At 37.2% G+C, this 9897-nt stretch overlaps 1 protein-coding gene across 1 annotated transcript in view; it reads left to right on the forward strand.

Moving 5' to 3' along the window:
• The window catches only part of LOC136884337 (uncharacterized), a 42752-nt gene extending 33143 nt beyond the window's left edge, over positions 1 to 9609 (forward strand). The window contains exon 4 of the mRNA XM_067156444.2: positions 8115 to 9609. The gene's annotated coding sequence lies outside the window, so the exon portion shown is untranslated. The remainder of the gene's footprint in view (positions 1 to 8114) is intronic.
• Positions 9610 to 9897: the final 288 nt, after the last annotated feature.

Raw genomic sequence — 9897 nt, forward strand, 5'->3', positions numbered from 1 at the left:
TACCCGGAGGCCCCGGGTTCAATTCCCGGCCAGGTCAGGGATTTTTACCTGGACCTGAGGGCTGGTTCGAGGTCCACCCAGCCTACGTGAATACAATTGAGGAGCTATCTGACGGTGAGATAGCGGCCCCGGTCTAGAAAGCCAAGAATAACGGCTGAGAGGATTAGTCATGGTGACCATACAACACCTCATAATCTGCTGGCCTTTGGGTTGAGCAGCAGTCGCTTGGTAGGCCAAGGCCCTTCAAGGGCTGTAGTGCCATAGGGGGGGGGGGGTATGAGATGGTTATATCAAACCATGTTTTGAGGTTCCCAAAAGAAGACATTATAGTTGGAAGGCCCCTGGAAATACAAGAAAACATATAGTGGTTAAACAGAGGTACAGAAATCAAGTGAATTCCAGTCATAGTTATCCAGGAGGTGAAATTGACAGTGATCACATTCTTGTTGCAGCTAAATGTGATGTCAAATTCAAGAAGATCCAAACACTTAGACAGCAGAAGTGGTGCCTAAATAAACTTCAAGATTTTAGTGTGTTACAAACATTCAAGAATGCTACCAAAGTGAAGAAAGGTAACTCGGGATGGGATAATATAAAATTTGGTCTAGAGATGGCTGCCACAGAAGTCCTCTGTAGAGCAAAATTAGAACCAAGGAAACCATGGATGACTTCAGAAATTCCAGAGCTCATTGAAGAAAGGAACAGATTAAGGAAAATACAATTTGAACAATATGAAGAATTTAAAAACTTGATAACAATGAACTGCCAACTAGTCAAAGACAACTGGATGAAAGAAGTAACTGGAGAAATCAATTTGATTTTAAGAAAGGGTACCCTGAGAAAGCATACTTTAAGATAAAATCTCTGGGCTACAGGAAAAGAACTAAAAGCAATGTGGTTAAAAATAATGATGGAAAACTGCTCTTTCACACCAAAAATATAAGTGACAAATGGAAAGAATACCTTGAAGACTTATATGATGGAGAAGATATTGTCAAAATTGAAGAATATTTGGAGGATGTGGAATCAGTTCAAGAAGTCGACACTCCCCCAAAAATTAAAATGTATGCCATTGTTCGTATTATAGAACATTAGCAATTCTTCCTCACATTTCTAAGATTTTGCTTATCATAATTAAAGACAGACTTAGAAGGAAAATAGCACAACAATTGGATCATGATCAATATGGCTTTAGAACAGAGAAAGGAACTAAGGAGGCTATATTAGCCTTATGTCAAATTCTGGAAAGAAGGATAGAAGTCAACAGGAAAACTTATGTAGCATTAATAGACTTGAAAAATGCCTTTGATAATCTTTGTCTTCTTCCTGATACATTTCTGCTTATGCAGGTCGTTCACGTTTGATAATATTGAGTGGAAATTGCTTTTTCAAGTAATGAGGACTATGGGACTTGAATGGAAAGACAGGTGCCTTATTTTGAATCTATATAAAGCTCAAACCACGGAAGTTAATATTAATGGCACTATAAGAAAAGCGAATATTAGAAGACGAATGTGACAAGACTGCCCAATGTCACCATATCTCTTTAACCTGTTTATAGGAAATGCAGTAAGAGAAATGATGCACAGTATCCACTTTGCAGATGATATTGCTCTCTTAGCTAATTCTGAAAAGGATATGAGTAAGATGGTAAGAACATTCAACAAATCCTTAGAAAAATTTAAACTAAAATTACATATAAATAACACAAAATTCATTATATTCAACACACAAGAAAAAGCCTACAGATAGAAAGCACTTAAAATTAAATAACACACTGATATCCTGGATGTGGTGCTGATAAAACCAGATGAGCTCTATAGGAAAACTGAAGTAATAGATGGTATTAGTGATCATGAAGCTGTTTTTGTGGTAGTTAAAAATAAATGTAATAGAAAGGAAGGTCTTAAAAGTAGGACTGTTAGGCAGTACCATATGGCTGATAAAGCAGGCATGAGGCAGTTTCTAAAAAATAGCTATGATCAGTGGAAAACGGTAAATAAAAATGTAAACAGACTCTGGGATGGGTTTTAAAGAAATTGTTGAGGAATGCGAAAACAGGTTTGTACCATTAAGGGTGGTAAGGAATGGTAAAGACCCACCTTATTATAATAGAGAAATAAAGAGACTAAGAAGGAGGTGCAGACTGGAAAGAAATAGAGTTAGAAATGGCTGTGGAAGTAAGGAGAAATTGAAGGAACTTACTAGAAAATTGAATCTAGCAAAGAAGGCAGCTAAGAATAACATGATGACAAGCATAACTGGCAGTCATACAAATTTTAGAGAAAAATGGAAGGGTATGTATAAGTATTTTAAGGCAGAAACAGGTTCCAAGAAGGACATTCCAGGAATAATTAATGAACAAGGGGAGTGTGTATGTGATGATCTTCAAAAGGCAGAAGTATTCAGTCAGCAGTATGTAAAGATTGTTGGTTACAAGGATGATGTCGAGATAGAGGAGGAGACTAAGGCCAAAGAAGTAATAAAATTTACGTATGATAACAATGACATTTACAATAAGATACAAAAGTTGAAAACTAGAAAAGCGGCTGGAATTGATCAGATTTCTGGGGATATACTAAAGACAATGGGTTGGGATATAGTACCATATCTGAAGTACTTATTTGATTATTGTTTGGTCGGAGGAGCTATACCAGATGAATGGAGAGTTGCTATTGTAGCCCCTGTGTATAAAGGAAAGGGTGATAGACATAAAGCTGAAAATTACAGGCCAGTAAGTTTGACATGCATTGTATGTAAGCTTTGGGAAGGCATTCTTTCTGATTATATTAGACATGTTTGTGAAATTAATAACTGGTTCGATAGAAGGCAATTCGGTTTTAGGAAGGGTTATTCCACTGAAGCTCAACTTGTAGGATTCCAGCAAGATATAGCAGATATCTTGGATTCTGGAGGTCAAATGGACTGTATCGCGATTGACCTGTCTAAAGCATTTGATAGGGTGGATCATGGGAGACTACTGGCAAAAATGAGTGCAATTGGACTAGACAAAAGAGTGACTGAATGGATTGCTATATTTCTAGAAAATAGATCTCAGAGAGTTAGAGTAGGTGAAGTTTTGTCTGACCCTGTAATAGTTGAGAGGGGAGTTCCTCAGGGCAGTGTTATCGGACCTTTATGTTTTCTTATATATATAAATGATATGAGTAAAGGAGTGGAATCGGAGGTAAGGCTTTTTGCGGATGATGTTATTCTCTATAGAGTGATAAATAAGTTACAAGATTGTGAGCAACTGCAACGTGACATCGAAAATGTTGTGAGATGGACAGCAGGCAATGGTATGTTGATAAACGGGGTTAAAAGTCAGGTTGTGAGTTTCACAAATAGGAAAAGTCCTCTCAGTTTTACTTACTGCATTGATGGGGTGAAAGTTCCTTTTGGGGATCATTGTAAGTATCTAGGTGTTAATATAAGGAAAGATCTTCATTGGGGTAATCACATAAATGAGATTGTAAATAAAGGGTACAGATCTCTGCACATGGTTATGAGGGTGTTTAGGGGTTGTAGTAAGGATGTAAAGGAGAGTGCATATAAGTCTCCGGTAAGACCCCAACTAGAGTATGGTTCCAGTGTATGGGACCCTCACCAGGATTACCTGATTCAAGAACTGGAAAAAATCCAAAGAAAAGCAGCTTGATTTGTTCTGGGTGATTTCCGACAAAAGAGTAGCGTTACAAAAATGTTGCAATGTTTGGGTTGGGAAGAATTGAGAGAAAGAAGAAGAGCTGCTCGACTAAGTGGTATGTATTGAATAGGTGGAAATAAACAAAAAATATTATCCTATATTACAGTTTATGAAACTTTCAATACGGACGAAAAATGATTTTCATCACTTGTAATAAGTGGTATGTTCCGAGCTGTCAGCGGAGAGATGGCGTGGAATGACATTAGTAGACAAATAAGTTTGAATGGCGTTTATAAAAGTAGGAAAGATCACAATATGAAGATAAAGTTGGAATTCAAGAGGACAAACTGGGGCAAATATTCATTTATAGGAAGATGAGTTAGGGATTGGAATAACTTACCAAGGGAGATGTTCAATAAGTTTCCAATTTCTTTGAAATCATTTAGGAAAAGGCTAGGAAAGCAACAGATAGGGAATCTGCCACCTGGGCGACTGCCCTAAATGCAGATCAGTATTGATTGATTGATTGATTGATTGATTGATTGATTGATTGATTGATTGATTGATTGATTGATTGATTGATTGATTGATTGATTGATTGATTGATTGATTGATAGAACAAGTCACAGAATTCTCCTATTTGGGTAGTGTAATTACCTCTAATAACAGATCCCTTTCAGAAATAAAGAAAAGAATAGGGGTAGCAAAACAAGCCTCCCAAAATAAGAAAAACTTATTGCTAAACAACCATTTCAGTTTGGAGACCAGAAAATAATTTCTCAAGACCTTTGTTTGGAGTGCACTGCCATATGGGTGTGAAACCTGGACAGTAGGGAAACAGGAAGAAACAAAATTTGAGGCTGCAGAAATGTGGTTTTGGTGGTTTTGGAGAAGAATTACAAAAACAAATGACTTTGTTTTAATAATCTTTCCTCACTACTTCCATCTGGTAATGTACAGGATTAAAAACACCAATGCACAGACAGACCACCAAACAGCCAATTCAGTGACCTTGAGCAGTGCCTGGACTCAGTCATTGCAGCTCTCCCTCATGGTGAAGTAATTTTAATGGGCGACTTTAACCTGTCTATAAAGTGGTCTTCTCCAACTACCGGACTGTCAACTAACAACTGTGACACATACTTTATAGACAGTTTTATTAATGGCCTCGGACTGAAACAGTTTAATATGTACCCAACCCGTGGACCCAACACCCTGGACTTCATACTCTCCTCATTAGAACTTAAAACAATAACCCCAGGCAGAAACCTTTTCCTGTGTGACCACCAGTCTCTCGATGCTACACTCCTCCTTCCCCACCCCTCCTCAAAGCCTCACAGCAGGACATCCTACCGCCCTACCTACATCTGGCGACGTGCCGACTGGCCTGCAATGTGTCGCGCCCTGGAATGCCTTCCCTGGAGTCTGCTCGAAATAGCTGACATCGAATCGGCTCTTGACCTGCTGTACGACTGGCTGCAAGCTGCAATTAAAGACTTCGTACCTGCACAACGGGCTACTACCAGCAAACATCAACACTGGATGTCACATGAGACCAGACTGATACTATTTAATAAAAAGAGAGCTTGGCGCCTGTGGAAAGACTTCCCTAACCCACACACTCACAACACTTTCGTTAAAATCCGCCGCCACGCGAGGTTTATGGTCAGAAGAGACTACAAAACACACGTAGACACTGTCACTGAAAACGTCCGCAGCAATCCCAAGCGCTACTGGAGTCTCATCAACACACGAAGAAGGACGGAGCGGATTCCTGTCAGCGTGAACCACAACGATACAACAGCAGACGGCGCCGATCGCAATGAACTGTTCAACAGGTATTTCTTCTCCAACTTCTCTCCTCCCTTACAAAACCAACCCCTCCCATCCGTTGGTACAGCCTCAAACAGAACCCTATCAAGCATAACTACCACACCAAGTGAAGTTCATGACCTTCTTCAAACTCTCCGTACCAACAAAGCTACCGGTGCCGACACTATAGGTCCTCTTTTCCTAAAAAATACTGCCAGTACTCTTTGCGTCCCTCTATCTAAATTATTTAACAGATGTTTTGCCGCGGGATATTTTCCTAATACCTGGAAACAGGCAAATATTGTTCCACTTCTCAAATCAGGCAACAAATTTAATGTTTCATCTTACCGACCAATTTCTATTCTCCCCACACTATCCTTTATCTTTGAAAAAATTATACACCAGCGTCTCCTCGCATTCACGTTGCCGTATATCTCAACCAAGCAGCATGGTTTTCTACCAGGTGGCTCTTGTCTAACAAACCTAGCCACTCTGCATAGCTTTGCATCACACGCCATTGCAGCTAAATCGCAGCTGGACATCTGCTACGTAGACATTTCGAAAGCTTTCGATTCTGTAGACCATACTCTGTTGCTCCATAAACTCTCCGAACGATTTAATATACATGGCAGTCTTCTGGCCCTTCTTTCTGGCTTCCTACATAACCGTTGGCAGAGAGTGGTAATATCAGGCACTTCATCCTCATGGTTACCAGTCACGTCCGGTGTCCCACAAGGCAGTACTCTTGGCCCCTTGCTGTTTTCTTTGTTTATGGACGATCTGCCGTCCGAACTCAACGAAACAGCCAATACCCTACTCTTTGCTGACGACTGCAAGATATTTAGGGAGATCAGGAATCCAGGAGATGCAGCTCTGCTACAGTCCTCACTTAATGCCCTCTCGAACTGGTGCCGTACTTGGAAACTTATCCCCAATCCACAAAAATGCAGCCACATGACCATAACACTACGTAAATCTCCTCTACCGACATCATATTACCTACTCGACAAGCCCATCACCGTAGTTATGCAACAGCGTGACCTAGGTGTAATATTTGATACAAAATTACAATTTAAGACCCACATAGAAACATATACAACCAAGGCTATGAAATTACTAGGCATTCTCTATCGCTTCACAGAAATTTCTGACCCCATTGCTCTTCGTCACTTCTTCCTCACGATCATTCAACCTCTCTTAAACTACTGCTCTCCTATTTGGACAACAGCCTCCCCCTCCAATACTAAGCAGTTAGACAGAGCAGTGTCCTTCTTTGCTGCAATTGTAAGGAACAGAAACCCCAAGCTCAGAAATCTGTCTACGCAGCAGGTATTAATGGCAATTAATATGTCACCGCTGCACATCAGGCGACAGGTAGCTGACCTGAGTTTCCTCCACGGGATCTTAAATGGGCATTACCGCTCGGAACATCTTGTCTCACTCTTCTCTCTCCGTGTTCCTTCCCGCTCCACCAGAACCAAAGACCTTCTCCACATTCCCCACACTCAGCACTCAATACTTCAACGATCTTTCCTAATCCGCCTCCCGACACTCTTTAACAATATTAACAGGAGACAAGAACTCGATATAGCATCAAATAAAAGTGTATTCGAGAGGTGTGTAAATAGCCTCTTAAAGATAAGTTGATGTGAAGGGATTATACCGCCATCTTGACCCACGACGACTTGGCTATCAATATGGACATTCTTATGGTTTTCGATTTGGACAGTTATTAGTAGGCTGTGTACCTGATCTTGTTATATTTTGTTATGTTTGTTATATTTTATTATGAAAGTTTACGTTGGTTAAATAGTCTGTTGGCAGTGCAAGCGAAATTTGCTCAGTGTAGCTGTATCTTGTGCTTTGTGAATAAATAAATAAATAAATAAATAAATAAATAAATAAATAAATAAATAAATAAATAAATAAATAAATAAATAAATAAATAAGTTAACAATCGAGATATTGTGTATTGGATATTTTAAGCTTCATTTCTATCTTGACAGAGCATACCACAGTTTTTGTAGCAAAACTTTTAATATATTTACTAACCCACATAAAAAGGAAAGAGAGAAATAATCCAGTGACATTTTTGCAAATTTACATTATAATAATACTATATATTACATAAATTTGAAGAGAATTTTAGATGACTGGGCAAATGGTGTGCCTCATGTAACTGCGAACTTCCATTCAGAAGATGGTGAGTTTAAATCCCACCATCGGTAGCACTAAACATGTTTTTCTATGTTTTCCCATTTTCACAATAGTAAAATACTATGATTGTACTTAAATTAAGGTCAGGGCCAATGACCCAGATGTTAGGCCCCTTTAAACAACAAGCATCATCATCAAATTAAGGTCACAGCTGCTTTCTCTCCAATTTTAATCATTTCCCGTCCTTACAGGGCCGAAAGCCTTGAATGTGTTAGTGCAATGTTAAACCAAAAGAAAAACATTATGTCTACTTTTCAAAGTGCTGGCAGAACCATTTTGAAGCCATTTTACAGAACTCTGAAGCTCACCGTTTTATAATTTTAAAAATATCCTTGCTCATTGGTGTTGGAAACCATCATTTAATATCTGTTTAATTTTGAAGGTTTTACATTGTATATTACTGCACTATATTACTATATTAAACACATTATTATTGCAGGAAGGCAGGATATGAGGCAGTGCAGAAGAAAGAGCAAGAACGCAAATCAACTGGGCAACAAGATTCAAAATATGGCTCTTGGGGACCACTCTACAAGAACAAACAGAACTTTGTTGACATGCATTTCTGCTGAATAGATAATAGACCTATTAGTCCCCATACATATTCTATATATTATATCACTGTACACTGATCACTTATTAGTACAAGGCAAATCAGAATGTGATCTGAAATCAAAATTTCATGACATAAAATATCATAACCAGCAAAGGAACAAACATAGTATATTATGATATCTTTACATGCACTTTAACATTACCTAGTGTAGTCTGTATTCAAGCTACATATTTACAGTACTTTCTGATGTTTTACTGTGAGGAAAACCATACTGTGTTAGAAAATCTCAATTTATTGAATGAGCAAAAAAATTTGTTAACATTTGGGGAGAGAATTAGCAAGAATGTATTGATGGCAATTTTAATAATACTTCAGTTATGGTGAAACATTTTCATATATTACTGTCTCAAACTGAATCACATTTACTTCCTAGCCATTTTGAAATAACTGGTATGGTTTTTCTCACATTGTATTACATTAAAGGAATTTATAATCTTATTCAGCTAATGTTAATGTAATATAACACAGTCAATTCACAAGAAGCAGATTTTATATATGCAAATTATATTCGTATCAAAATCTTTCTTAGATCATTCACTTCACTGTATAGCTGCTTCTAGTTTCTTTAAATTTCACATCAGCTACTTGGAACGTTCATCTACCATCAGTTTCTTGAACTCATAGATATGATGATATGTAGGAGTTGTTTTCTCTTATGTACAGTTCAGGAATAACTCATTTAATTTTATTGTCTATGGAAAAAAATAGATATTTTATCTCCATGGTGTTTAGTCCCATGTAATCTTGTTAAAAGTAATAGAATGACATGAAAATAACCTTAACAGTGCATAGGGGATGATTCTTACTGATAATGATTATCTTTTAAGAAGACTGATTTATTAATGTTCCAGTTAATGTTGATTTATGAAGTTGTATTGGACATATTGCAATATGTGTGGGCTGTGTAAGATTAGATCAGATCTATAACTGTATGTAATTTATATTTTTTATTGTTTTGTTATATAATTTATCTACATAAAAAGAATGGCCAGTGAATAAAAATATAATTTTTATCTGGTGAAACATTTTACTTTGATTTTTTATAATACTTTTTTCAGTCAAATTTGAAAGTTCCCTTGATCTTCCAAGATATGGTTGTTCACATTGACAAATTGATAACGAATTGGAAAATTCAACATGAGATAGGGTGCTACATTTATTAATGTTGTAAGATCTAAGTGTTTTATCCTCAAACAAGGGATAATTCGGAGACCATATGTGTATCCATGAATGAAAATATGTACTGTAGTCCTATGTTTATACTCTACTGTATTACAGTATAATTTTTAAATCATGCAAATATAATCTTGATATTTCAGTTGTTAAAGTAAATAAATTTTTCCTAAATTTAATAATTATGGTACTTGGATTATACAATCTTTGTGATGCAGACAAGAAATTTTGAGGTGTGAATATACTGTGTATCTACTGAAAAATGGGATCTTCGAAGGATCATTTCATATATTCTAATGTGGTTTTAGGGTTTCTTAATTGAAAGATATACTGAATCTTTTCTAAAATTACAATTTTGTTTTATTCAATACCTCTATAGAAATGTGAAGTTTATTTGAAGAATCTCACAACAAAAACCGACAAATCCACTTCT

The sequence above is a fragment of the Anabrus simplex genome, chromosome 1, assembly GCF_040414725.1.
Source record: "Anabrus simplex isolate iqAnaSimp1 chromosome 1, ASM4041472v1, whole genome shotgun sequence".
In the NCBI taxonomy this organism is placed as follows: domain Eukaryota; kingdom Metazoa; phylum Arthropoda; class Insecta; order Orthoptera; family Tettigoniidae; genus Anabrus; species Anabrus simplex.